At 40.5% G+C, this 26,370-nt stretch overlaps 1 protein-coding gene across 6 annotated transcripts in view; it reads right to left on the reverse strand.

The window, feature by feature from the left end:
- Window positions 1–24,453, reverse strand: part of LOC116035275 (zinc finger protein 516) — a 54,404-nt gene extending 29,951 nt beyond the window's left edge. For 4 of the 6 annotated variants that reach the window (XR_004898534.1, XR_004101314.2, XM_036006194.1 and 1 more), the window contains exon 1: window positions 21,349–21,624. The gene's annotated coding sequence lies outside the window, so the exon portion shown is untranslated. Of the gene's footprint in view, window positions 1–21,348; window positions 21,625–24,334 lie in introns of those variants that run through there. The other 2 variants (XR_004898535.1, XM_031278278.2) reach the window with 2 other exon arrangements.
- Between the last annotated feature and the right edge of the window lie 1,917 nt (window positions 24,454–26,370).

The raw sequence follows: 26,370 nt of genomic DNA on the forward strand, positions 1-26,370 counted from the left end.
AAGGGATCTTGCCTGCCCACTCTATTTGCGTGAGAAGGGCCTTTGGATAGAAAAGAGTCCACTGGGTCTCTGTTTATGCGTGTGTAGGAAGTGGCAGGTGTTTGAGTCAATACTGTCATGTTACATTTTGGTGACCAGTCCATGCTAGTGGGATTACTGGACGGGTCAGGAGGAGAAGGGGACGGTTCCCAGCCGTATAGAGTACACCTCATTAAACACCAACAAAACACTTTGTAGGAAATTATGGAAATTTGACGGAAACAGCTACCTGTTTAGACTGATTCTTTTTCAAAATGATTGGTATGCACCTGTCCGCTGCTCTCTGACTGTTGCACTGTGTGACTTATTACTGTTGTGTATTTTCTTGAAACATTATTTTGGATCTTTGAAAGAAAAGGAACTAGGGTCAAAATGCGATAAAAAACAACAACAAACACAATCTGTCAACATTTCCAGAACTAAACTGTGCATCTGTTGGTAATACATTTAGAATAATTGCATGCATTGTCCTTTATTGCATTGTTTATTACTTTAAAATAGCAAGGAACTGATCAACATGGAGTGATACCTGCTGCTATCATGTAGCTCTGTTTAAAGCCAACAAGACAAGAGCTGCTTTCTCTCATGGGCCCGGCCATCTTTAGATTTCTCTGGGGCTCATTGTGGACGTGTGTGTGTGTGTGTGTGTGTGTGTGTGTGTGTGTGTGTGTGTGTGTCTCCCCCCCCTTCTCAAACACTGCCTGTTTTTCTCACACTGCTCGTTAACCCCTGGGTGCTCCTGTCCATAGAGTCCCTCCTCCCTTGTGCACCACAGCAGCATTCCTCACACACACATATATACACACACATTGAGATCTGTTGTCACCGTGTAACGCAGACTAAACTATCATTACATGATCTAAACTACCTTAGCGTTCACAACCAATATGATATGCTTTCTGCATAAACTCTTCCTCTTCGTGTGCGGAGATCTCCAAACCCTTAAACACAACTTTAACCCTGACCCAGACCTTCATCTTCAACCATAAACCTAAATCCAAACCTTAATCCTAAACTACTAGAGTAGATGTAAGGATGATCAAAATGTGCTTATGTAACAGGATCTCGCTCGTTTCCCCTACAAGGATCGAAATTTAAAAGCACTCAAACATTAATTTCTCAACAAGTCATTTAGAAAGTTGCAACCGTGCTTGAAAGATAATATGTTTCCTTATTTTCTTTTCGCATCCTCGCAAATGGCTGCAAAACCTGTTTTCCTTATACGTGTTCCCTCACACTGACATCAAAGGCATAGAGAGGCAGTATGGGCCGGAGAAAGATGGAGAAGAAACGCACCAGAAGCAGAGGTGAAACCGCAACTTGCTGCAACTTGTTGATGTAATAGTGGCGAAAGCAGGAGAGGCACTCGTGGTAATAGTGTTCGATTGAAATCTAAATTGAAACTCCTCCATCTCTTTTCACTCCATGCCCAACTGTCCACCCTTCTCCAAACTCTCGCTCTGTCTTCTATACCTCCTCTTCCTCTGCGCTCCTCCATCCGTTTGCGGCCCCCAAACAACCTCTGCAACTGAACCTAAATCAGTCTCTCTGAAGTGTAATTAGACTGGTGACCTGAAAGCTGGCCACCAGTCTTTTACGCTGTCACACTTTCTGATATAACCGTTTAATTTTGTTGCTCGCCGCAGCAAGATGCCCCAGTGGTTAGTGAGTTTACAAACACACACACACACACACACACACACACACACACACACACACACACACACACACACACACACACACACGGTGGAATGGATCCAGTGTTGCAGTATTACCTGCCAATGTGTTCTTCAGCAAGACAGACATTTCAAAATAATCACTGTTGTGCAATGTATAAATGTTCCTCCTTGGTCTAAATGCAGGTAGAGAGCTTGAGATTAACATTAACAAGCTACAGCTGATAGAATCTACTGCAGACAGTTGTCAGTTCTCAGGACTCAGGACCCTGAGTCCTAAGCCCCTTTCAAACATGCACTGCAACCCTGAACTCATGTAGACATTACCCAGAGGAGCTGTATGTGAGAACGCAAATGTCCAGTTGGACTGGACATTAAACGGACTTTACCCTGCTAGCGCTGCAGAACAAAAGTGTGTGTAATGTCCAACTTAGCCCATGTGTGAATAGAGCAGGTCATTGTTTGGAGAATTCACAGCGAGAGAATGGGCGTGTTGATGACTTTTCTATTATGCGACTGGCACAAACCGGAAGAATAAAAGAATACAATAAAAACATCCAAAATTATAAAAAAAAATGTCTAACTGCAGAGACGAGATTTGGGAACTTGTGTCGGTAAGGGCCAATGCTGAAATTATCAGACAAGTTCAAGGAACGGAAAGACCTCACCTAAACCAAACAAACTATTTCCAGTAGGCGAGAATGGTAAACCCAGCCTGATCTGCCGGCAATTTCATTTCTCCCTGCAGCTCAGGCTGGAAACCTGTACATTTTTCTGTCCTGCTTCCGTCATCACAAACTGGCTTATCCACCTGGCGCGCTATTGGCGGGTTTAACACAATGACGATGCTCAATGGCTTCTTTAGTTTAGCAAATAAATCGTCATCAAATCATGTTTTTTGTTGCACAACCTGCAAAAATCGCTCGATGCCATTGCTGCTTATGCAAAACCGCTGATCAATGCTACAAACCAACACGTTTGTCGACACGTTTCCTGCCTGGAGTTTTCGCGTCGCTCTGCAAAAGTACGTCACCCGGATCATTGGTCTGATTGGTTGAAGGACTATCCAATTGCGTACAGAGTCATTTGAACTATGCCCGTTGATCACGCCTCTTGTGCAGTAGAAAATACAGAGCAGACTCCCCAGACTAATGTTCAATCTTAAAAGATTGAGCTTGGTCTGGTGATAGTCAGACTATCTCCTGTTGGGTGCTACATGTGCGAAAGGGCAACTCTGGACAATGTCCGGACCTGATTCGTCTGACATTGTATGAGAAAACGGCTCTACCCTCACTGCACCTGTTATTGCTAGAAGGAAAAAACAGATTTCAACCTTAAAGCGCATCAGTTTGAAAAAAAAAACAAGAACACTGATACCAAGATTACCTGCAGTGGATTTTAAGATGCGAAATTCAGCTTCAGAGCTGTTCCACTAGCATAATCTCAAATTCAAATGACTTGCTGTTCGACACAGTATTCAAAATGTGTTAGCATGGAGCTGTCAGGTCAATGTTCTACTGGAGTCTGTCATCTCATTCCTGAATAGCTAAATTGACCATCAATGCATGGTTTTAGGAACAAAAGTCCATGCAGAGGTGTTGCATAAGCAGTATGATATCTTTTTTCCTGTGAGTGCACACATTATGTCTGTTTGAATTTTCTTTGACAACTCATTTACACGGTTTCTTGTTTTTGCTACTTGCTGTGCGCCTTGTTTTAAACCCTGTCTTTACCTTGAGGCAAAATCTGAATAACACATCCTGTAAGAGTTGTCAAGAGGAGATATGAGAACTTCACAGGGCAACAGATCTGCCTTTGACTCTTCCTTACCGCCTGCACACACACACACACACACACACACACACACACACACACACACACACACACACAAACTGGCAGGCAGGATGGGAGGGTTTCCACAGAAATCTCCTGATGGCTCTACTACAGAGAGAGTGTGTGGGCTTCAACAGGCGGTTGTTGTTGCGAGGTGGTTCACACTTCTCTAAAGTACAAACACACAAGCCAACAAAACACATACACATTATAAAGAAGCACAGCTCCAAACAAAGTAACCTGTGGGTAAAATCCAATTGAATCCCCTGGGAAAAAAAAGTGTTATTGTGCAGAGTACACTGGACCCTCTCTGTGTGTGCATGTGCAAAATAAAAAGCAGTGACACATAGATATGCTATAAATTATCTTTGGGTACCATATAGACACTATACATCCTAATAGGACTGTCATAGAAACAGTATAGGCAAATTATTATGGTACCTAATGAAATAAAACTACCATAGAACATAACCTCAAACCTAACTGAACTAAATCACTACTGACACACTATGAAGTCTTAATTCTAGTAATATTGTAGTGATAATAGTGCTGGCAGATGTGGTGGAAATCAATATCACAATATTACTGTAATAGGGCTATTTCTTCTGGGATTGATATGGTATTAATATACATTACATCAGACAAAAGTTTACATTTAAAACAAGAACTTCAATTACCAGCCCAGAAGACAGGAGAGAAACAACAGGACGAACTGGAATTCCTGGTGAGCTGAACACAATTAGTGAGCTTTACACGAGTGGATATTGTTTCCTTTGGACAGAGCCAGGCTAGCTGTTTCCCAGCTGTTACCCACCTTTATGCTAAGCTAAGCTAAGCTAGCAAGCTGCTGGTGATAGCTTTGTATTTATCACACAGATATGAGAGTGGTATCTTTCATCATTTCCCAAAATGAACTCTTTCCTTGAAAGAGATACAATAAAAAAAAATGTTACCGCCCATTATATATTGTGTCCTACTTTCAGTCTGCGTGTGATTATTATAGGAATATGAAAGTGATACAACTGGAAATAAAAAAATACCACAAAGTTCAATAAGGTTAACACAAACTCATCATTGACCATCATAAGTCCCTTGAGGAATATTCTAGGAGTGTTTTTGTTTTGTTTGTGTGTGTGCTGAAACATCTGCCCAGGATTACATAGCCAAAAATAATTATAAAAAACAAACAAAGAATAAGCACCACACAGGAACTAACCCTAACCCTAACTGCTAGATGAGAATAACAGACGTTCTTAGTCTTTTATGCGGGACACAGAGTTTTTCTAGAGAGCGCACTGAAGCTACATGACACATTTCTGTCATACGAAGGCTGACAGGCATTACCGCATGAGAGAGAGAGTATGTTGGCTACGTGGTCTTGATGGATGGCTGTATAAAAAGAGCCCGAGATCCCATCTGGGTCACGTCTTATCAGGCTGACTGATTCACATTGATGAAATCATGCCGGCTTGTTAACCCACCCAGTGGGGGAAAAAAACTCTAAACTAATACTGAGGAAAACAAGACAGCGTCTGAAGAGAGAGAGGGAGAGAGATGTATGTCAAGGAGAGTAGAAAAGGCAGAGCAAATAATGAGAGGGAGGGCAGCAGAGGGAAGATAAGTGGTAAATAGTGATGTAAAGTCACGGCAGGAGATAGATTGGGATAATAGGAGCTGACTGAGAGGGAGATGTGAGAGATCTAGGCAGACAGAGAGCAAAAAAAAGAGAGAGAAATGCAGGCCGTGGGCTGTACACTGCAGAAAATGTCCATCATACAGGAGTAGTTTTTTTTTTTTTTCGGGACTATTGATCACCACTGTCTGATGAGAAGATGGGTACGAAAAACAAATGTGTCTTTCTGGTTATTAGACTCTGTCTGGTGTTTTCTCACTCAAACTTTCTTTGCGGAAGCATGATTGAATCACTCAATACCAAACTACACGGCTTATTATGACAGATATTATTTGCAGTGCAACCACAGCACAGGAAATTGGCCAGGATCCACTTTTTCAACATTCATCCAATAGTCCTACTGAGACAATCTGCTAGTATAGTTACACACTAACTCCCTCACCCCCCAATCAACCTACAATGTACAGTGTGCAACAATATGCGCAGCATGTGTGTGTGTGTGTGTGTGTGTGTGTGTGTGTGTGTGTGTGTGTGTGTGTGTGTGTGTGTGCGTGTGCATCAGGTTTGTGCGTAGGTGTGTTTGTGCAGGGTCGGTGGTTGTGTCTGGGAAACAGTGAGTTTTTGACTTACTTTTTCCTCTGTTTTGACAGATGTTTCACTTTAAAAAGAACATTCAAAATCAAAGAAATATCCCATTAAAGAGTTGGCAGTTCCAATCTTTGTGCCTAAGTACCAGTAAAAAAAAGAATCGCCCTAATGGCTGAGGTTTGACTGGAAATGCCAGTTTCATAAAGGCAGCTACTAGAAATGACATCTGCTTGGGTGTGAAATGCCTCCTTGCAAAATTTGCCAAACAACGAACACACCTACATAAATGACATACTTTAAGTTCAAAATAGGAACAAATTGCAAATTGTAATCCTGTAATGTAAATACAGCAGAAATAAGGTGGGGGATTAAAAACTCAATTATGTGACAGCCATTTCTCTGGTTCACTTTCTTTCCCTTCTGGTGCAGGTGGGCTTAAGAAAACCAGATCACAGCATCTTGTCGGTACACAAGCAGCATTCCTCAACCCGCCTGTTTGCATTAAACTCACCAACACAACCCGCTCTGCACCACGTACTGTGTTGAGATAGTAAGTGGATTTACCAGATCGACATCTGGCAGCATGCAGCACACCTACACTGGCATGAATGACAATCTGTCTGGTAATGGGCTACACAATGTCCGTGGGATACTAATGGTAACAAATTGCTGTCAAGTAACAACTTTTTATTTTAATTTAAATGAAGGCAAGTTTCCTCCAACAGTGTGTGGTCAGGGATTGTAAAACTCGCTCACATATATATATATATATATATATATATATATGGCCCTTTTTTGGTTTTACTTCCTGAAAACACTTTTGGATACACTATTGTGTAAATTAGCTTTAGTTTGTTATTATGACATGTAGGCTACAGTATAGTACCAAGCCTGTGTAGTTGCTCTGTATTAGACACCAATAATCAATTACTAATGGTGATTCTGGGACTGACCCTGATATTGAGGACAAACTGTAGAGTACAAGGCTGGCTGGCTGCGAGCCCTGCCTCACTCTTTAGCTAGATATATTAACTAACAGGAGATATGTGTCCAGAATTTGAATGCAGTTTGTATATATGACACAACAATGTCTGTACTCTTTCAAAAACCCACTCTTAGCACAGGAAATAGTGTATGTTTATGCTGTACTAATAAATCACGGCAACATAGGAAATATGTGCTATTTCATTAAAGGTAGTAGTTGTCATGGCAGTATTAGCAGTAATACTAGCAGTACCATATATAGCCGGCTTTTACATTTTGAAAAGAATGAAAGTTGGAGACGTTTAATTTAATGTAGATTATAGATTTTTGTGTTGAAGCATTTCATTCCTTTTCAAAATTGTGCATAACGTCACAGAATATCAGCTCCACTCTGCACTCCACTTAACGTTGAACTCTTAATTCAGAGGAGCAGCCGAGGGTTATACAGGAGAAAGCAAATGTTGCATCAAGCAGTCATGTTTGCGCAGCTTTTCCCTGGAGAGATCAGACACTTCCAACGGGAGTTACCTGCATCAGCCAGGCAGCAAAAACAGCCATTAAGCCAGCCAACACAACCAACACAGCCAATCTGCCAACGCTAAAAAAGCGTCAGGTCTGTTACACAAGAAATAAGCAACAGAGGATTACGAACACTGTCATTTTCTCCACATCGCACCAGTGGACCAGCTTTACACAACACACTGTGCCCAGCCCAGACTCAAAGACTGCAGGATGGGTTACTAAAAATGGAGACAACTCACTCCTAGACACACACACACACACACACACACACACACACACTCACAAAGACAGAGAGAGTCTTCAGGTTACCTTGCATGTATTTGTATGAATATGTAAGATAAGCAAATCCAACAGTGCCATGGGTACGACCTGAAAACACAAAGCTTTAGCTAACCAAGAAAGAACAGATAGATGGTGACAGCAATCAATATTGTGATTACACGGAATCAGAAAAGGTTTTATTGCCACAATAAGTACACTTATGTGGAATTTACCTTGGTGGAAAGTGCATACATAAACAAACAAACATATTTACCTTGGTGGAAGGTGCATACATAAACAAACAAACATATTAAGCATTAATATGGAATACACAATAAATACAGAAAAAACAAATATATACATACAGAATAACTGTTGCATTAGAAAATGATGCAGCTTAATTCATTACATATGTATTGTACAATGAATCAATGCCACACTTGTTGAACTGATTCTAATGAGCTACTTTGAATTGGTCCCACACTATTAGTAGTAGAACTTGTTTTAATATAATAGCTTAGTATGAACAGCCCGTCCTCACCCAGAAAACGACCACATGGGTCGATTGTGCGACCAAAAATTACATTTCTTGTTAGGCGGTGAACTCACAAGGCTGTAGTAATTATCATAGTGCAGTAGTGAGGTGACAGAGTATCAGAGTGCCAGGACTTTTACTCAGGAGACCAGGATTCGTGTCCCGTATGAAACCAAACATCAACTGTCATTTTGAAAATGTTTTATGGACTTTAGTCTGTCACATTACGTCCTCATTTTAGTAGTTTTATGTGACTTATTTTAACCCAAACCCTGATGTTTCACTAACCCTAAGTATTTTTGTTCCCTAAACTAGTTGCGCTTCACAACGTTTTCAACTGGTTTAAAACTGCGGCCGTTACATTAAATAGAATGGTCACATGATTAAACCGCCACCGTGAGGCAGTAAATAGACTTATTTGTCGTTTTGGGAGTCTTTGGAAATCGACCTATAATGTCGTCAAGGTATGAGGATGTGTTGTGTATGAAATTATGTCGTTAAGGTATGAGAATGTGTTGTGTTTGAAATTATGTCGTTAAGGTATGAGAATGTGTTGTGTTTGAACTGATGTTGTTGAGGTATGAGAATGTGTTGTGTATGAAATGCTGTTTCGGGGGCTTTTCCACGCTGACTATTAGAATTGCTCTAACAGGTTTACTAATGAAAAATGGCGTTTTTAAAAATACTCAAATTTGGCACAAAATTCTCTGCTACTTCAGTTAAAGAGTTGGCAGTACCAGCTCTTTAAAAAAAAAAAAAAAATACATGCAAGTATAGCACACAAACCTCTACTTCAGATCTATCTGGGACAATGATGCCTGTGGAGCCTGCTGTCCAGGTATTTAGACATAAGCATACCAACTGCTTGTGGGAATCCAGCCTCAAACCTAGTTTTGAAAATCGATATGCATGTACAAGTAGTCACATCGGAATATGTGCAGCAGCCAGCTACAACCGTCCACAGTAGAGTGGTGCACCAATAGCATCTGTGGTCTGGGGGTAATATACAGTTTAAGATGGTCTCAATTAGGTGCAAATGGTAACTGGTGTAAATATGCAGATGTTGTTTTTTTTAAGTTCCCATTGTCAGCTCCTTTTCTAGATGAGGAGGCACAGCCATTTTTAGGCTGTACCCCCACCCGCCTCTCTGTTTGAGACTATGCATTAGGTTAAGACTCCATAAATGGGTCAGATTTTTCTATGCGACTCATTGGGGTTTGGTTTTTAGGGAAGACAGGCTTCTGTGACCAATTTTAAGACTATTAATTGGGTGATTTTGTGGAGTTGGTCAGGTATAATCTGATGGGATTAGTGGCTATGCTCTTTAAATAGAGTTCTACAGCCAGGGATTAGATGATCACAGCCAGTCGGCCTCAAGAGAAACAGATTCTCTATGGTTTTAGTTTAAAGGATAAAAAACAGAAGCATGATGATACAGTAGGTTATGATGTGGTATGTAGATGTTTGTGTTTGTGCACAATTCTAAACATCATGGAATATGACATTGACGCTTAACCCTCCCCCCCCTATCCCTAGTCACTACACTTAGCACTAACCTAGTCCATCCTGGACTAACATCTGCCCATTGCATGAACTATATATTTTTTGCATTCAGCCTCCTTTCTCTTATGCTAAACAGCTATTTTGTATATATTATATATTTGTATGTATATATATATATTTGTTTCTGTATTTATTGGTTATTTCTTATTTATGTCTAATATGTAGACATATTACATATGTAACTTAGTGGGGCAATAAACCCTTTTCTGATTTCTGATATTGTGTGTATTGAATGTGATTAAAGTGGAATATCTACTCTGCAGGTCTCACTCATTCTAAGCTGGTAGTATTGGAAAACCTCCAGTCTTGGGATGTGTTTAGCTGAGATGGTGTTTGGGGCAGGGGGTGGAGGGGGCACTACCAGGGGCCCCTACCTTCCTCCCCTCAACTATCCTCCTCACATCTGGATACAATGTGGGAACAGGGCACTGAGGCCAGGGGGATAGCTGAAGGGAGGGTGTGAGTGTGCTGGGGGATTCTTTACAAAACATCAAGAGCCAATGGAAAAAGGTGGTGGTGGTAGTGCTGCTGCTGCTGGTGGATGTGGGGAGCTGGGGCTGTGTGTGTTGTGGTGGTGGTGGGAAGGTGGGAGGGGGTACTAAAAAGCTCCCTGTCTTTGGTCTCTTCTTCCCTGTGTAGTTGACTGCAAGGCCCCGAGCAATAGACGGATAGAGAGGCAGCTGGGAACTGAGGTAGGTAGCAAGCAGCGGCCCAGAAAACACAAAGCGGGAGCACAAATTCAGTGGTAAAAATCTGTTGTTTCTGCTCTTATTAACAGGGTACATACACCGGATATAACAAGCAATCACTTGAGGTTTGGATTCCCATGTACTCTCTACACACTAAATACATTAACTGAGTTCCACTTTCATGCGAAACAGAAAGAAAAGGAACACCCACATTACCCACAATCAGGATTTCTGCAGGGTTCACCAAATAAAATGTAAGACTTTTTCAAACACAACACCAAACCCAATTTAATACCTGGCTGTTTCATGATCATACCAGCTAAGTATGGTGGAAAACCTATAGGGATGATATGGCAACAAATTATTTATTATCATATCACATTTTGTCAGTACTTCACAGCAGTACATAACAATAATTCTGAGTGATATAATTATTCAAATGAATGCGACCTGGACCCAGATAAGCAGCATAAAATGGAAGGATGGATTAACCACTGAAAAATCATTCATTCATTTAAGTTAATTAATTATTCATTATAATTATGCTAACACGGCAATTATGAGACAATGAGCTTCTGTAGCTAGAAATAGTGACTTCAAGCACAACCACAACAATCCCACTTGTATCTGACATGTGACTAACGTCTCCCAACATCAGCCTGCAATCAGATACAACAATATTTGATCACTAACAATCTATCAGACATTGTGCACCTCTTTTTGGAGCCACAAAGGGCTTTATACAATTTTTTTTTAACATAGTACCCCTTAAAACCTGTAAAACTGACGCACTTTCCCTTTAATATCATGTAATACATCCATCTTGTCAACCAGAAAGCCATCTCAGTGAAAAGCTGAAATTATCTTTACAATCTGATTTTCCAACGTTCACAAAAGCATGGGCTACAACGAGGGTCTCGCTTGAGAGAGCCTAATGTAATCACTCACACTCATAACAACACTTAAGTCAGTGATTGAGAGGAGAGTATTCGTGCTATTTTTGTCTGTAACAGGCATTCTTTGTATAAAAAAATTAAATAAATATGATTGGGAGATAGATGAATGGAAAATGAAGAACGGTAGCCTTGTACTTGTTTTTCCTTGCTGAATAGAAACCCTCAGAATAGATGATAGATACACATGGCCCACAGCCTGCGCTGCGTGGAGTTGAACTGTATCTCTGATCCACATGTGGATTTGGGGTGAGCTCATTAGCTCCTGGGCGACCCTCCTCCTCCTCCTCCTCCTCCTCACCTCTGTCCTCAGTGACCCTAAAGTCTGCTTGACCCTGTTAAATTTCTACTATCACTTCCTAAACCCTGTCTCCTAACGCCTGTTTAATCCCTTCACTACAAAGTAGCACATTATTATAACAACAAAGGGAGTAAGAGTCATGGTATCACTATCACTATCAATTATTGCCCAAATTTGAATTCCATTTGGCTTATAATAAAACTTTTACATTGCACAAACACGGTCACTTGTTACCATTGTTCATTCTTCTGACTCATTTTGAGACAGCCAACAGTTTGAAGTCAAACTGCCCCGTATTTCCATATAAGTGGGTCTGCCATACCTCTTTTCCCACAGTAAAAGGCTGAACAATAGTGACATGCAGGCACGTCAATAACAGCATTGTACAGAGGTCCTGCTCATTTAAAAAGCACTGTCTTTGCTTTTATTCATTGTTCTTTCAGAGTATCAATTTGTTGTATTTTTATGTTGTAATCCCATAACTGAGAAAAGGAATCATGTCATTCTCCTCTACAATGATCAGAACAGCATTTTTGACAGGATTAAGTCCAAACTTCCATCCCTCTGTACCCCCCTTTACCATACACACATACACGTGCATGCGCACACACGCTCACTAAAACGCATCCCGGCAAGGTTAGGCTGACATCAGCGCCTAACGATCAGTTTTTCTGTGGGCTGAATGATTAGCTGCAGTAGCCTGGAGACTTTTCCAGCTTGTTTCCCTAAATTGGTCAGACATGCAACATCACTGGCCTTCAATCTGCACTAACTACATCCACTCTCCTCCATTCTCTCTGACTCAAAAAAGAAAATACTTTTACGGACTAATAGATGATGCTAACAATGCAGTGAATGTGGGCCAATTGAGGTGGATACAGTCTAGGGTAAAAGGTTTGTTGTCTCTAAAGTTGTTTTCATAAATGGAGTAACAATGGTAGTTTCTTGAGATTAGAGATTGTGTGTGTGTGTGTGTGTGTGTGTGTGTGTGTGTGTGTGTGTGTGTGTGTGTGTGTGTGTGTGTGTGTGTGTGTGTGTGTCATGGGGTGGAGCAGTTAGCAGTTACAGTTGCATATTTGCATTGAAGTGAAACTAAAGTGACAATGACAGATATGACAGCAAAAATTTGCAAATATCTTTAAAATGGTACCATACATGAGTCCATTCCATACATCCCTGTTTTTTTCTTTATTTAGTTTCCAACTGAAGTTCTTAATGCTCATTGCTGTCATATTTCTGCTCCCTTCCCAGAAATAAATCAAATAATCAAATATTGTGTTCATGAAGTTGAGCTCCCATGGGTGACACTCCTTACTTTGTCTGCACAGCCACACTGGCCGTCACCATCGCCTACGCTTACCACTTATTCTCTTTATTCTAAAACAACTGCAAACAAAGCATAACTTCCTGTGCATCCGAATATGTATTTCCTAGGAAAGAACCATAACAAAGAACCTACATTTGTATAATTACATTTTTTGGTAGACTTTTTCATTCCCATTTAGAGTGTGTTTATTAACTGGACAGAGCGGTGAATGCTAAAAAGGAGCCTATCTGCTTAAGAAACAGTTCACCCAACCCCCACCCACCCTTAATGCCCTCTGGGCTGCTGTGAGTTTGGATTAAGTTTGGGTGCCATGTCCCCTCCCTACTCAGCCCAGCCGTCACCCTTTGCAAAACATACATACGGAGTTTGTGTCGTGGAGTAGCTCATCAAAAGGAAGGCCACAGTCTGCCAGAGAGATAAATAGACTAGATAGACAAGGTACAAGGAATGCAGAGGCAAGAAAAGCTGGATGCGTATCATTGTGTAAAATATATCACAAATATCCTTGAAACTGATCTATATTAGTATATGTCCAACTCATGGTTCATCAACCAGAGTGCATTGTGTGATCCTAGTTAAAAGAATGACATATACTGAAACATCTAGTTTATAAAATAAAGGGTGAATCATTGCTAAAAGGTGTTTCTGTAACAGCATTGACAGTATAGCTTTTAAATTCCCATTTAAATGCTATCTAATTAAGGCATGAGTGCATGTGGTGTGTGTGCGTGTGTGCGTGTGTGCGTGTGTGTGTGTGTGTGTGTGAGCGCGTGCGTGCGTGCGTGCGTGCGTGCGTGCGTGTGTGTGTGTGTGTGTGTGTGTGTGTGTGTGTGTGTGTGTGTGTGTGTGTGTGTGTGTGTGTGTGTGAAGCAGTGGATCAATAATGGTAGTCTACTTCGGTGACATCTGGGCTGGACAAAGAGTGCTGTTCCTTCCCCCGGCAGCTCTCTCTCTCTCTCTCTCTCTCTCTCTCTCTCTCTCTCTCTCTCTCTCTCTCTCAATCCCTGATCACAGCCACGTGGTTCTCTGGGCTATTTCTCCCAGCTAAGCTTATTTCTCTTCTTTAATCCTACAGCAATCACAGCAACAATGCCAAGCGTTGGGTTCACAAATGCAGGCTGAAATCTATTAACTATGATCACTATATGTCAGCTTAAAACCTGATAAGCACTGCTAATGAATCCAGCACATTCAGCTCAGTGTTGTGTGCTCGTGATTGCTATTTCATTGGATCATCAATAATGTGTAAGATGGGAAATCAACATGAGTGCCAGAGATGGATAATGCAGCTTGTGATGTAGTAAACGGGCTTACCATTTGAACTGAAGTGGGTTTGTACTTTTCGTAAAAACACATCCTACTCAATTCAGCTGATAGAATCTCTGAACTGACAAGGAGAACTAAAGTTGCTCGCATCCCTGCAGGCCCGGGCTGCTGCGAGTGTCCTCAGTTAATGCAAACAGAGTTGCACTGATAAATGGGGTCGATATCCAACCCTGATTTTTTGATTATCAGCAACTCAGTGTGGTCCAACTCTGACTTAAATGATGGTTCCATCCTTTGCACAGCTGATGACATTATTATATATTAGTACAACTTCTAGTAGTAGTGGTAGTAGTAGTCTGACCACGCAAATTGTCAGCGTTCGAACAGCAAATATGGCAGACGCACACCTGCATGCGTGAGATAGACGGCTTTAACACAAACCCAAAAAGTCATTGCACACTAACACTGCTTCCCTATTAATTAGCCTAATCATTTAGAATAGCTTCATACCAACGTGTATCGGTTACAACTCAAAAGTTTTATTAGTTGTAACTTTTTTACTCTTAAGTATTTTTAAAACACATAATTCCAATCAGAGAAGTGTGTGTTTATTTACTTACTAACTACAGCTCTCAAATACATCTACAGCAACTGTAATCATCTTCTTTCACCACTAAAATATTCAGGAATGTTGCTTATCACTGGGAGTGATCTCAACATTGAATGACTTCAAATGTCTCCTATGAACACGGTCATGTTAATTATCGTGATTAAAAGCAGGTGTGCCCTTTGTTCCTACTTCAAACATTCAGTCTGGACTGTATTGTGTGTAGGCTCTATTTATACCGATTATAACAGTGTGTGTTGTCATAATTGTTTTGCATTAAGCTGTCAATGTTAAACAATTGGGGGTGTAATAATATGTATAGCCTTTTGCAATGTATATTGTAAAAAATGGCTAATAAGCGTGGGATTTACTAAATTGTGAAGTTGTCTCTTCCACCTTATTGGCTTGATTCCATTTCAGAACATCTCCTTCTGTATTCTAACAAATTATTGTTTATACATTTGTCTTTTAGACGATTTCTCAATAAGAAGCATTTCAGCGCAGCCGTGTGACTGCAATAACAGACACTTTTTGAAAAAGTGGCTGTTATTGAGTATGAATGAACTGCACTGTGAATATATACACAGTGTGATATGTTTGACAGTTTGTGTTTGATAAAAATTTGTTTCAGGTCTACATAGAGCTCTACTTGTCTGAAACGATCCATGTAGTTTGGCTTTTACTGGGGAGTTTCTGAGTCCCATGGTGGCATGCTGTCTCAAATATCAACTACCGGCAGCATGAATGAAAAACATATCAGTATGCGCAACAGTTGAACCTTACTCAACACCACCACCCTGTTCCTCCCCCCCCCTCCCCACCACCATGGGCGAACGCTGAAAAGGCCCAGTGCCTAAATCCCCTCCCCTACCCCCCACCAACTCTATCCCCTCTCCTATCTTAATCCTCCAGTTACTACATCATTTTCTTTGGAGTCTATTTTAGATAGAGGTGGAAAGTAACGAAATACATTTACTCACATTATTGTATTGAGTAGTTTTGTTGTGTATTTTGTATTTTTCAAGTAGTTTTTAAAATCGGTAATTTAAAATGTACTTAAAATGTACTGCTCCCATCCATTACTGAGTAAAAAAAAAAAAAACTTTGACTAACGAAAACCAAAAGGAAGAAAAAAAACACTACAGTGACGAATGATCAGCATCTAGGCTGCCTACCAGGCGCCAAGTCTTTCTGTAGGAGATTGAGAACGAGATGGAGGTGGATCAGGCGAGCGACGACGGTTCAGAGACTGTTTCAGTAGAAATGCTAACTGAAACGTCGAATTCTGCTGCCCAAAACGACGAAAATCCTTGGCCCCATTTGAAAGACTGTTTTTCATTTAAATTCAAGAGGGCCAATAGTATCATCATGCAATGCCAGATGTGCCTGACAAAGGTGACTGAACTGGCAGCAATCAATAACTCCACATCTAATCTGCGGAAGGATGTTTTGGTAAGTAGTTATTACATTTGTATAGATGTTTAAATACATTTGTATAGATTTTTCTTTAAATAAAAACTAAATAGTTTTGGATTTATGACCCCCTTGTCCTATTTTCACTACATGGGAGAGCTCCCCCCACCCCGCCCTGTTTTACAGTTTTTTAAAGTACATTTTAAATAAACTACTTATTACTTTTACTTGAGTCATTTTTCAGATAGGTAATTTCACTTGTACTTGAGTAATATTTCATCAAAGTATTGGTACTTTTACTTGAGTACAATATTTTTGTACTTTTTCCACTTTTTTAGACAGCTATCAGTCCCCACAGTTCACTACCTGGACAGTGCTGCTTGGCTTGGCAAAGACTCTATTGATCCTTACCAGTGTTGTAATGTATGGAGTACAAATACTTCGTTACTGTACTTAAGTAGAAATTTCACGTATCTGTACTTTACTTCGCTATTTAAATTTAACAACTTATCAACTTTCACTTTTACTCCACTACATTTCCTAGATAAAATGTATACTTTTACTCCGTTATATTTCCACTAAGCATCTTCGTTACTCGTTACTAAAAAAATAAAATTAGAAGAAATGTGTGCGATTGCAATAAGGGAGGTTTGGCGAATCACTGCTCCTAGATTGCATTACGCACGCTCCGCACGCCGCACGCTCTATTTCAGCGCTTGTTTGTTGCTAAAGGAGGAGGAAGACGCACAACTGAAACCGCCATGGAAGCACGAGCACCTACTGGAGGACCTCCCGTTATCGTAGACGACCACCCCGATGATAGTGGTGAACTCGGTGAACAGGGTAGTGGTGAAGATAACGTCATACACCCGTGGCCGTATTTGCAAGAAAAGTTTCTGTACATTGGAATGAAAGATTCTTCCTACCGGATGATTAAGAACATATGGGAACCCTGAATATGCTTTATGCTTTACTATAAGAAAGCCACAATAAAGTTCACAATAAAAGTTCTAACCGCTTGCTTTTTAAAAAAAAAAAACTTTTTACTTTTACTTCAAATACTTAAGTACATTAAATATCAGAAAATTACTTTTGATACTTAAGTACAGTATATATCAGATACTTTAAGACTTTTACTTAAGTAATATTCTAAAAGGTAACTTTCACTTCTACCAAAGTCTTTTTCTAGTACGATACTTGTACTTTTACTCAAGTATTGCTTTCTAGTACTTTATACAACACTGATCCTTATGGGTGGGGAGGCTGCAGGTGTGACCCAAATAAAGGGATTAACTACTCACCTGTTAGCAAGGTTTCACAAACAATGGGCAATGTACATATACTGGAAATGTGTAGGATGACAGTCGCAGGAAATATCAATTCTTTCTGATTATCCTTGGCAGTAATCAATAGGCTTCCCATGGAGGGCTCATTTTTAATTTAATCCAGGAGGTGGTGTTTCTAGGCTAACACACAGAGATTGCCCTTTCAGAGTGGAAACCCCCACCATGCAGCAGGGAATCAATGCCGTCACCACAGAACAGACACCAGACCTCGGAGTATTGTCATTTTTTGTTTCATCCCCCAACAAACAGGAAGAACTGGACACATTAGACTGCATAGGACTTCAGCCTAACTGACTGTCTTGTGATTGTTGTCTCCTCTTTTCCATAGTCATTCTAGTTCAAAACCAAACATTAACATGAGCAGTTTGGACAGAGATGAAGAAGTAGAGGCAAAGCACGGTAGCAATTACACTTTAAAAAGGACTGAGTTGATTCAATCTAAGACATAAGTACGCACAAACCAAATAGCTCACTCTGGAACTCTTCCAGACGTTAATTCCACAAGGTGCTGGAAACCACAGAGACCTTGGTCGATGCCAACACTTGTCAGCATTACAGCAAAAAAAAAAACAGGAGATCCAACACAATTAAGCCACTGCCATTTTCCAGAACAGTATAGAGATACTAACCAGGATATGCACCTGATAGCAAGAGTAGATGCAAATCTTATTGTAAAAACGTCAGTGTGCTATCCTTACTGTAAACCTGCTTTGAGTGATGTTTTGGCCACTTAGGGGCAGCAAAAGCAAGCTGTAATGTACACCATTGACATAGTATTAGGTTGAAACGACAAACTTGCTAGCAAACAGTGGCTCATTAACATATCCAGCACAATCCATTTTAGCATTAATCCAGGCTTGTGTTTCTGGCCACCTGATGAATGTAAATCCAATATTCTTTCTTATTAGCTCTGTCGTGGTCTACACCAACTCCTGAGGGAAATATCTGCTTATTTCTGCCAAATGCACACCTGTGTTCGCTATAGTTCCTGACTTTGTCTTTCTGATGTTTAGTCCTGAGCATGTAGCGTGGGTTTTTTGGGACTTGTTTCGCTGTAAAATCAAAAAGGCGATACAGAGCTTTTGAGAGCGAATCAAAACAGTAAAGTTGCCAGAAAACCAAAACAATAAGCTAAAATTCTCTATAAATATCTGTAGAGCTAAGGGGAATTTCAAAGTTAGGTGAAAATTCCCTGTGCGTTGATCACTTTGAGCAACACCTTTCACATTACACACATTCATTGGAGCCATTGTTAATATCATATCTTTGATTATAAGCAACTTTAATATTACCTGCTGAGTAAGAGGGAAAAAACCAGCAGAACAAACTACACAGCTCAGTGATATTATCTAAAAATACATCTCATCTGACAGTCTGTATAGTGTTGAACCCCGCTTTCGTTTGATGAAGGTAAATGACTATGTCCATGGTGAAAAGGCACAAGGCAGTAATGAGTAATGAAAACAGCCGAGTTAGTGCTGCCCTTCAGTAAAGGGCCTGCTGCTGTGGAATGTGAGGCGCCATTCATTCACATGGGTTAAAAATGCATTTCTGCCACCACAAAGCCCTGCCTTGTCCTCATTGTTTCTCACCACGCCAATAAAACACGTCCACACTCTGAAGGGAGAAGATACCAAAAACAAAAAAATGAATTTGCTAATTTTACTCCTACAGATACAGGGGGAGAAAGGTGTGTGTGTGTGTGTGTGTGTGTGTGTGTGTGGGGGGGGTGAAGAGTCAGGTCTTTGGAAGAGACAAACAGTCATGGTAGAGTTGAAAGTTTGATCACGATAGGAAAGGGTGCGGGGGGGGGGGGGGGTGGTTGGAAAAGTAAGCACACAAGCTGCCTACTAAAGACAAACAGTCCTATTGACAAAAGCTAAATGTATGGAGCATTTATTAATTATATGAAAAGAGACACAAGGGCGGACGGCGAGCAAATACAAAAAGCTTCACTCAAGTCCTGTGTGAGCTCTCTGCGGATCCATTTGTGTGTACGAAGCATCTGTGACCGGCTCTTCATACACACACACAAAAAAAAAATCACATTTTGCAACCGCAGTAGAAGCTAGATTCAACATGAATCCCTTCTGTATTAGTCAACTGGTATGTCACATTTAAACATAGGTCATGTTCCTCTTTTGCCTGACTTAACAATGCTCAACAAGTGATCTCAGACATGACAGTGTTTGGAACCTTGTATGACATAACCATCTAAAGAAAGAAAAATACTACCACATTGTGGCTTTTCCCAGAGGGAAAAACAAAACCTAAAGTCTGCCGATACTGCCATTAGACAGAAATCAATGAAATGTTAAGAAAAGCATTTATTTACATTTTACCGAAAGCTACACAGACTACATTAGGCTAACTACACTTTTACTTTTCATGAGTTGGAGAACAGGTGGCACTCTTAAGAACTATTTTTTTTATCTAACAGTCAATTTGGGAAAGTAAGATCATTTATTGCTGTGCTGTGTTGTACCCACTAGTATAACCACAGAGCGAGGGCAGCAGGCTGTAAATGAAATGTTTAACATAATGTCTGAAATCTGACATAGGGGAGACCATGTAATCCTGTCTGCAAAACAACACTCTGTCTCTGCCTCCCTCCCTCCCTCCCTCCTCTCTCTCTCTATCTCTTCCTCTTTCTGTATGTGACCTTACACAGAAGAAAACACTGTATCTTCACACAACCAGAGAGAAAAACAGCACACCACAGAAAGACAATATCAAAGGAGAGGGGGAAAATGCTGGCAAGTACAGAAAGCTCACAGTTGATGATCCAATGCACACTGTGAGTTTGTAAAAGATAAATACTAGAATACTGAAAGAATACAGGACAGAATACAATGCTCATATCACCTAGTACTAACACAGAAATTCATTCAAAGTTGAAAAACACCAAACTCGCTGAAGTAGGCTACCACACACAAACGACAACAGGAATAGCATGGTGCGTGCGTGCGTGCGTGCGTGCGTGCGTGCGTGTGTGTGTGTGTGTGTGTGTGTGTGTGTGTGTGTGTGTGTGTGTGTGTGTGTGTGTCAGTCAGCCCAATATAGTCTGCTATTCAAAGTCAAAATTCCAACAACACCATATAAGACAGAGCCCTCATTTTTGTGTTTCTTTATTATTTGTATTCTTTAAAATACAAAAAACGTAGAAGTGCGCGTGTTTTGACACGTGCGCGCGCACGTAGGCTACATGCACGTGCGCACTGTCTTCTCTCTCTCTCTCTCTCTCTCTCTCTCTCTCTCTCTACTGTAAACTCTGCTTTTACATAACTATCTCCTCTGATACTCCATCCTGCCCCTAAGGGAGGATCACTATGACAATCCTATAATGTCCCTAACTGTAATAGGTAGCCTATATTTAATGTGTAATGGCTTTTATTGTGACCTTTATGGATGTGTTTCTATGGCATAGCTATCATTTTAACGTATGGGACTCCTGCTGCTGGTTAGTAAGTTTCTAGCGCTCTTATGCTACTTTATATCATTGTAATATTGCATGTAATATCACTAAAAAAAAACTTTAAGAACTCCACTGTGTCTGTTATTTGTTTAGCACCCTTCCAGGTTCCACTGTGTGTTATCAATCAAAAAAATCCTCAAAATGACCCATATCTCCATTATAGCACATGTACTTGTGCTGCCCGTGTCTTAATCATTCCTTTCTACACTCTTTAAGGAAATGACTAGGTTAAAGCCAAAGAGTCGGTAATAACAGCCAAAGATTGCACTGTAGCAGCAGCCCGACGAACGCACCCTTAAAATAACAAACAATGATAATTATACAGCCACTTCCTTACCAGTTAAAACACCGCTGAGCTCAAACACTCACAAAAAAAAGGACCGGTGCAGCTCTCCAAAAGCAAAATATAAAAAGTCCAGATCCGGCAGAGATAAGAGGAGACACACTGTGTCTTCCAGTGCAGCGACTGACAACAGCGACCCGTGGTTCAACTCTGCAAAAATGGTGTGCAATTATTATTATCTCTGGCGAATTCCTGGATCTCCTTGTGTTGTAGAACAGTACAGGTTCCCCTCTCTCTCTCTCTCTCTCTCTCTCTCTCTCTCTCTCTCTCTCTCTCTCTCTCTCTCTCTCTCTCTCTCTCTCTCTCTCGCTGTGTGTGTGTCTCTCTCTCTCTTGTCTCCTGTCGTTTCACTGCTGCTGCCTTCAGGTGTTGTCGGAAATGTCGTGACTCAGAGATAAAAAATAAATAAAACTAAATTCAGTAAAGTGATTAAAAACGCAGCTCATTGATGGAGTCTCCATAGAAGAAGGGCGAGTTTTTTTTTTTGTTTGTTTTTTAATTCATACAGTATAATTCATATCAGATATACCTAGCTTATGTGTCTTGAATTTGGGGTCCAAAATGGGGGGGATTGAATTGTGGGATATTATTAACATGCTATTTTAATTCAGAATCTGGTATTCCATGCAGGGTACACTATGTTGACAATAAAGTTGAAATGATTAGTCAATTAATTGACTGGTCAATTGAAATAATATGATACAGTGAGTATACATTTTGCTGATTGATTAATTGGTTGGTTTTACAGCAAAAATAGCAAACATTTGCTAGTTCTAGCTTCACAAATGTGACTTGCTGCATCTCTCATTGTACCGACTGACGGACTGTTGATCCGACAAAAGAAACGTACATTTGAAGACACTTAATTTTGGACTCCGGGAATTGTTCTCTATTCTCTGACATTTTACAGACTAATCGATTATTCAATGAATAGAGAAAATAACTGCCAGTTTGAGCAACATTTTAGTTGTTTTATTGTTATTTTATTATTAGGCTATACTAGTTTACAGTTAGGCTAAATCAATATGCAACACATGAAAAATAATGTTTCTTCAGATTAAGATATCATATTTTGTTGGCATATAAGCTACTGCATGGTTTGTTAGTGAAATCTGACTTTTTCTATAATGCCATTGATTGAGACCCATGCCCACTCCATTTCCCACAATTCACTCATCTATATGGAAGTGCACTGGCTCACAGAGGCTAGATGGTCTTGTGATAAAACACACATGATCATCAGACATCCCCTATCAAGTCACAGTAGAGAGTACAGCTACCTTTCCCCGTTTAATAACACGACGAGGGTCTGTCTGATCAAAGTCGTGCTCAATCATTGACATTGCGGAATTTTCCGGAGCACCTGAACGCACCACGAATGGAAAGAAGCCCTGTGTGTGAAACACCGAGGACAAGATCGAGGGCGGAAAAAAAAAGGAGAAGCAGAAAAGTTTGTCCCCGCGGTGTAGGCTTGTCCTTGTCACTAAACCTTACGTCCACACACAGAGGACACGCATTTCACTGCGTCTCTGTTCCATTTTGCCTATGTCTCCATCGCTTCCAATGAGCAGGATCAGCTGGCGTGTGTGTGTGTGTGTGTGTGTGTGTGTGTGTGTGTGTGTGTGTGTGTGTGTGTGTGTGTGTGTGTGTGTGTGTGTGTGTGTGTGTGCGTGTGTATTCTAAAGTGTCCAGAGAAGAGGTGACGCTGAACAATTGCAGTCCAACCATTATCGGTTTTGTGCGTAAAAAGACATGTTGGTTGCTAAGACCTGCACGTACACGTCCGATAATGGAGTTAAAGACAAACCAAAAAACCCTAATTAATTCGGATTGTCTTGCACTGAAAAGCCCCCCCTCCCAGCTGTGGCTCAGTCCTATTGTGTCCCTTTACCATAAACAGCAGGCTCACATCCTGTAGGTGCATCATTATTTGGGGGGGAAAAAGTTACATACATCCCCCCAATCACACACGAAACACCCCCTCCATTTACTTCTCCCTCGCCACATGTCCCCCCCCCATACACACACACACACACACACACACACACACACACACACACACACACTGCATGCAGATGAGTTGTGAGAGCTTGATTTGGTGCAGACACTGAAAAGAAGAACACATGCGACACACCAGAGATCTTCCAGCGGTTTCAGATCCTCAAATTACTGACATGAAGAGCAGTTTCCGTCTGCCGGCACCTGTGCCTTGCTCAGTGGCAGTTGTGTGCCTTGTATGCCTATTATGTAGGACACGTCTTCCTAATATGGATATACCACCCCCCCTTACCCCTCCCTAACGTCAACCTCCACCCTGTGTGTCTGTCTCCGTGTGAATAAAACAATCTTAAAAAAAAATAAATGGAAAGAAAGAAAGTAGCCTAGAGAACCTATTCATCCATCTCTTGGATGTTTTCTGCACTGAGCCGAGTCTTTTTTTTTTTTTTTTTACTAGGCTACTCGCACTTTTATTGTTGCCACAAATCTGTCTGTCCGATGCTGCGGTGATAGAGTGTGCTGTCCGAAAAATAATTAGGAGGAAGAGATGAGTGTGAGCTGGTGGAAAGTTTGTTTAACCTCAGAGATGAGTCTGGCCATTCTCAGTTTATTCCTAAAAAAAAATTATTTGAATAACTGACTTTAGGCAGTTTTTTTTAAAGCTTGACAATAAGTAGGCTACGGTGACTCATATCTCAAGTAGCATTAAACTGCTTTAAGTTATATAGCGTCTATGAAAAGTGGACATTATAAATTATTTCTTACGCAATTCTGGTTTGCGATGATCGCCGACAGAAGGTCATACAAGATCTTTTTGTTTTCTTCTTTAATCAACCACTACACCCTTGCCTGCATGTAACCTATTTATAAATCAAGATCCGACAATCGCCTTCCACCTACATCCCATTCAGAGCACACGAGGTGGGCCGGTATAGTCTATTCTGTATGCGTTAGAAATGGAGAAAATCAGAAATCTGCGTACCTGCTTTATCCAAAAGAATATTCCATGGGGACTTCAAGAAACATAGACAATCCTAAAGGTGGAAGCATGCTCTTTGCAGTGTATGCTGAAGTGCATGATTGAGTAGGTCGAGTCCATTCTGTCCCGCGGGGGTGAACAGGGATTCCTCTCCGCGATTATTTGCATATCGCCGTTACATTTCGTTTTGAAATTGAACACCTAGACTCATATGTTAGATGTTAACCACAACAACGACTGCGATATGAAAAGTATGTTAGCTTACTGCCTCCTTGTTTGTTCTGCTAATTTCCTGACACCCCTTTCCCGCGGCCGAATGGTTTCTCCCGCATTAAATGGAACTATCTGCTATTGTCTCATCAGCGAAAAGTTGTTGATACTGCTAGAGACTCAAATAAAAAGTGCGTAAAGAGTGCGTGCATGTCCACCGTGCCGACTAATTCAGACTTAAGGTTTTAAATGATGTCAAGGCAAAGCAAAGAGATACAGTCGTAGATACAAGTATAGATAGCGATGTCATTTGCCAATGCAGTGTCAGGGGTAGATAGATAGACAGCTGAAGAGTCATCCTCCTTGACCCACCCTGTTGCAACAACACCCAGGCAGCTGTTTCAAAGGGGAGGGGGGGGGGAGGGATTCAATCTTACTGTTATGAGCATGCACGTATGAAAATATGACTAATATTATATAGACTATCTAACTTGATTCACTGGTTAAAGCTGGAAAAAAACATCTCCCTCTTTTTTCACAAAGATGTCACACACATTAATAGGCTACCTATTGTTACATGATTCCACCAGCACATTGTCTCATTCTGTGCTGTCACAGAAACTGTGGTTTTGGTTCACGTGGACAGCTCCTCAAAGAAATGAAACTGTACTCAAACAATGTACATTTTGTCCTACTGTTTTTGATACTCCTGGAATGCATGACTATCCTAACTACTTTATTTTCACTCAAGCAGGTTCTCAATCTTGTTCCACGCACACTCTTGACAACGACAAACAAAATAACACAGCCATAACACAGTGGCAACCCCATGGTCGAGCTATATGCTCAAAAGTCAATCGCATAATAACTATAAGATCCTTACAACACGCATGTTGCTGCTAGATGTAGCTCTAATGCTCACCCGTGTTCCACTTCCTACAGACTTCAGACTACAGCTTCAACAACAGAAACGAGTTGATTAACTGGGTCCCGTTTTACTTAAGCTAAAAAAAAAAAAAAAAAGCCAAACACAAAAGGTTTAACTCTCTTGCAGGACTGGAAAATCTAAAAAAGCATGAGAAATAAATATGATAACCCAATGGTGCAGAAGTGTTTGACAACTGTGGTTGTTTAGCCAACAGATCTGATTACACATCATTTCTGATCAGTGTCTTTTGTGATATTTGGGATTTGCTAAACTCCATTAGCTCTCGGTATCGTTTAGAATAGATTTTGAGGTTCTTTTACTTGTTTTTAAAGCTCTTATTGGTTTGGGACCGGCCTACATTGCAGTATCCCTGTCGTTTTATAATCCTTCACAAGATCTTCTACTTCTGGGTTTTTAAATACACGCAAATACATGGACAAAGAAATAGACACCGCAGCCTTTTTAACTAAGCTCCAAAATTACAGAATTACCTTAAAAGCTATAAGACAGGGATCTTCAACAGGGGGGGTCCGGGACCCCTAGGGGGTCCTCACAGTCAATGCAGGAGGGCCTCCAAATTATTGTTAATTTAAATATATATATATATTATTTTTTTTTTTTTATTAAATAATTTAAATTAATAAATTTAACAATTTAATATTAACATGAATCAAACATATTTGATCAAATATAACCCACTGCTTACTGGCCTATAGGTAAGGTAGTCACTAAGGCCATCCACAGCTACAGTAAATCCTAAGGATTCACTGTGCCACATGTATGTTTAACATTAAAACATGATTTATAAAATCATGCATACAATTATTAGCTTAATGTTCTATACAAAAAATGTATGTATAGAGGCTTTAGGTCCCCCTACACGTTATTGTGGGCCCAGTTT

Source organism: Sander lucioperca, chromosome 10 (genome assembly GCF_008315115.2).
Source record: "Sander lucioperca isolate FBNREF2018 chromosome 10, SLUC_FBN_1.2, whole genome shotgun sequence".
Classification (NCBI taxonomy): domain Eukaryota; kingdom Metazoa; phylum Chordata; class Actinopteri; order Perciformes; family Percidae; genus Sander; species Sander lucioperca.